The 3394-nt window shown below is 44.8% G+C and overlaps 1 long non-coding RNA gene across 1 annotated transcript; it reads left to right on the top strand.

Annotated features, from left to right (window-relative positions):
• The first annotated feature begins 1221 nt into the window (after positions 1–1221).
• LOC139828179 (uncharacterized) lies at positions 1222–2985 on the top strand. The gene is made up of 3 exons (XR_011739541.1): positions 1222–1761; positions 1847–1975; positions 2321–2985. It is a non-coding gene; the product is annotated as an uncharacterized lncRNA (long non-coding RNA).
• The last annotated feature ends 409 nt before the right edge of the window (positions 2986–3394 follow it).

The following is a 3394-nucleotide window of genomic DNA, read 5'->3' as shown; positions in this document are numbered from 1 at the left end:
TTTGTCTTGCTCACTGTTGCTGGCGTTTCTTGTTCAGCATCTCAGCGTTCCATTCCTCCTTCCTGTTCATCTCTTATTCTTTCTGACCTTTAATGCTGCTCCCTGTCCCATTGTTTCTCGCTGTATCCCTGTGTCCTGCTCCCTACCCACAGTCATATTCTTCCCTGTCCTGTTGGCCATCCCAGGTTTCTTCCTCCATCTCCATCCTCGCCCCATCTCTTGGTCCTGCTCCCTACCCACCCCGGTTCCTGTTTCTCTGCCCTTCTTCTTGTCTTACTCCTGGTTTCTCTGTCTTCTTCCCTCTTTGTTTTTGTTTCTCTGTCGCTCTGCCCTGCTCCCTGTCACTGCGTTTCCTCCTTCCTGTCTCTGTCCCGCAGCCCGGCGCCCACTTCTCCTTTGTCTGTCTCTCCCACTGCCCATTCTAGGATTTTTCCCACCGTCTCTGTCTCCTGCTCCTTGTCTCTCATTTTGGCCTCTTCTTCCCTTTGCCCTGCTCCCTGGCCCTTTTGCCCCTCTCTCTGTGTCACCTTGTCTTGCTCCCTGTCCCTATCTTTCTCTGGCAAGCTTACCCTCCTTTTCAAAGGAATCACAAAATCACTTTGTTGGAAAAGATAACTGCAATTTAAAATATCTTTACCCTTTGAAGAAACAGCCTGGAAAAGATAATTTTTGTTTTTTTCCAGTGGGGCGGTTCACGAGGACGGATGGGCTGCTGGGCTCTTCAATGACAGCATCCAGGGCGAGGAAGGAAATCTTGGCTATACTTGGGTGATATCTGTGTCTGTGTTCTGTGTGTATCTGGGAAAATGTGTTCTAGGGAACTCAGACTGCCAATGAGTCAAAAATGGCCTGGTTATCCAAAAAACGCAAACGCTCCAGTGGCCGTATCAACAGCTGTACTGAAGATGGTGCAAAATACTTTTTTCTCCACTCAACTGTAGCCTTCACAAGAAAAAAGGAAGTGTCAGGTTCCTCTCCAGCTTTGTTCTGAAGGGCTTTTCCTCTTTCAGCTGGATGTCTGCTGCCACCGTTTCACCGCGGTTGCCCCGTCTTCTGCTACAGAAGTACCAGACAGACAGAAGGAATCCAGAGCGGTCTGCCCGTACAAGGTACGGCTAGGACGCGTGTCTGCACTTTTCCTCAGGTACTTGTAGAGTGGACTTTAAAGTTAACATTAAGAATGCACCGACTCTCCTTCTATATTTTTAATACGAAATATTTTACCAGGAGTACTAAAAATAAGGTCTGTTCTGGAGCACGGTACACCTGTGCAGAGCTCACCTCCCTCTGGTTATTTTCTCTTCCTGAAAGCGTAATCTTCTGTTTCTGTGGGCTTACTATTGAATGATACTATGGAAATGATTTTGTACTAAAAGAGGAAAGGAGGTGTTTGTAAGAGTTCAGATGTCCAGAAGAAACAACCTGATTCAATGACAAATGCTTTGTTCTTTTTCACTCAATAGGTTTTTAAAATATCTTAGAATAGTACTCAAAAAGCTGACAGAGATACAAGCACCTGGGCAAATCGGTTTTGTTCTGCGTGTTTGCCAGGTGTTCCCAAGAAGCACTTTCAGCCTCGTAACTGGTGGCGGTGAGTCCATGTGTGATTTGGATGAGTTATTGTTTCAATAGTGACTTTTTTCTCTTAACCTACAGTGTGTAGTTCTGACTTCAGTTGGTAAGAAATCTTCCAAAACGGCAGCATTCCTCATTCCAAGAAGCTGCATTTTATGAACCTGCCCTCCGAGTGGATCTTCCCAGGTGATGTAGTGGGCAGTGGCCTCATCAACAACAGGACTGTTCATTTTCTTTGAAACAACCAACCAAAGTCCATTTCCTTCCGCAGAGCCCAGCACAGCAGGCCTGGCAAAGGTTGGTGGCACCGCTGGGCTTCGGGTTCCCGGTTGCGACAGTCGAGCTGTCACGGTCACAGAAACGTGTTCCCCTGTGTGCTGCAGTGCAGCCAAAAGTGTTCGTGAGTCTGACGCTCCTTTTTCGTAGCCTTATGCTGCACTGCAGGAATGGGGATATTTATTTATTTTTTAAAGTAAACCCATGTCTTCTATCTCACTGATTTTCCTATCAATGAAACTTAAAGCAAATAAAATGGTCTAATTTACATGTTGACTTCCATAGTTAAGAGTAATTGTTGAGTAGGTGCAGCATATAATTTATTAGGTGTACTTAAGCAGATGGGTATTTGTTCTAAAAACTGAAAAAGAGAGGCAACTGGATGCTATGAGTGTTTCCCCAATATCTGACAGCGTGCTCTGACGTACTTTGTTTCTGTCTGGCTCTCAGTGGCGCTTTTCCCTGGCAGGTCGGGGTGTCCCTCGTGCTTGAGCCGTGCAGCTGGCCACGTGTCCCTGCTCATCGTGCCACACGCCAAGTGTGAATCGATAGCTCTGTCTAAATATACATAAATGTAATAATATGATTGTAACAATATGCCAACATCTGCAAGTCTAGAAAGATATTTGTGTCCAAAGAGAAGGCTAAACAGGTGCGTAAGTATAAATGGATATTCTAGATAATAAGTGGTGATATATATAAGCATAAACAGATATTCTGTATAAGTTTAAGCAGATATATACATGTAAATGCATACGCAAGTGTGTAGATGTCTAAGTAGATATACATTACAGTGGAAATAGATGATATATATGAATCAAATATATTCCCTAAATACATACGTATGTGTAAAAAGAGACATAGGAGTCAATGTCAGTGATGTACAAGGTTTTTAAAATGCAAAGAAATTCTGTTTATAGAAAGGATTAAAAAACTCATCCTTACCCGGAAATGTCTCTGGCGGGTGCACTTGAGGGAAAGGCCTGAGCTGCCCCCAGGGAGCAGAACGGCACCCGCACCTGGTCAGCGGTGGGAGCAGGGGCTGGGGGGCTCTGTGTGCGAGCCAGACGCTTCGTTCCATAACTGCGGCAGCCGGGGAGCTGCTGCGAGCTCTCTGCTGAATGACTGACTGTGTGGTGATGGTTTTTACTACTCACAGGGCACTGGGCGAGCCCCATTTAGTTTTCTTGTAATCTAACTTAAGTAAAAGCGTACTGAATAGAATTAATCACCCGACTTACAAGGCTGTGTGTCGTCTTTGTGTTTGTGGTTTGTTTTTTTTTTTTTTTTGAATACGCTCTCTGCTTCATGTTGCTGGGAAAACCGTGTGCTGTAAAGTTCTGCTCATATTTACCAAAAGCAGCTACAGGTTACACTGGACATCTGTGAGATCAGGTGTGGTTTGTACTTCGCAGGGAAAGAAACAGAAAACAGGAAAAGAAATAGAACGAGAATTAATAGAAGTAGAAATAATAGAAATAGATGGGGTCGAATAGAAACAGAACAGAGCAGAGCGTCGTGCCGGATATGCAAATCTCCTCGG

The sequence above is a fragment of the Patagioenas fasciata genome, chromosome 6, assembly GCF_037038585.1.
Source record: "Patagioenas fasciata isolate bPatFas1 chromosome 6, bPatFas1.hap1, whole genome shotgun sequence".
NCBI classification, from domain to species: domain Eukaryota; kingdom Metazoa; phylum Chordata; class Aves; order Columbiformes; family Columbidae; genus Patagioenas; species Patagioenas fasciata.
The sequence above is the reverse complement of the archived record's forward strand: the minus strand, read 5'-3'. Positions and strand labels throughout refer to the sequence as shown.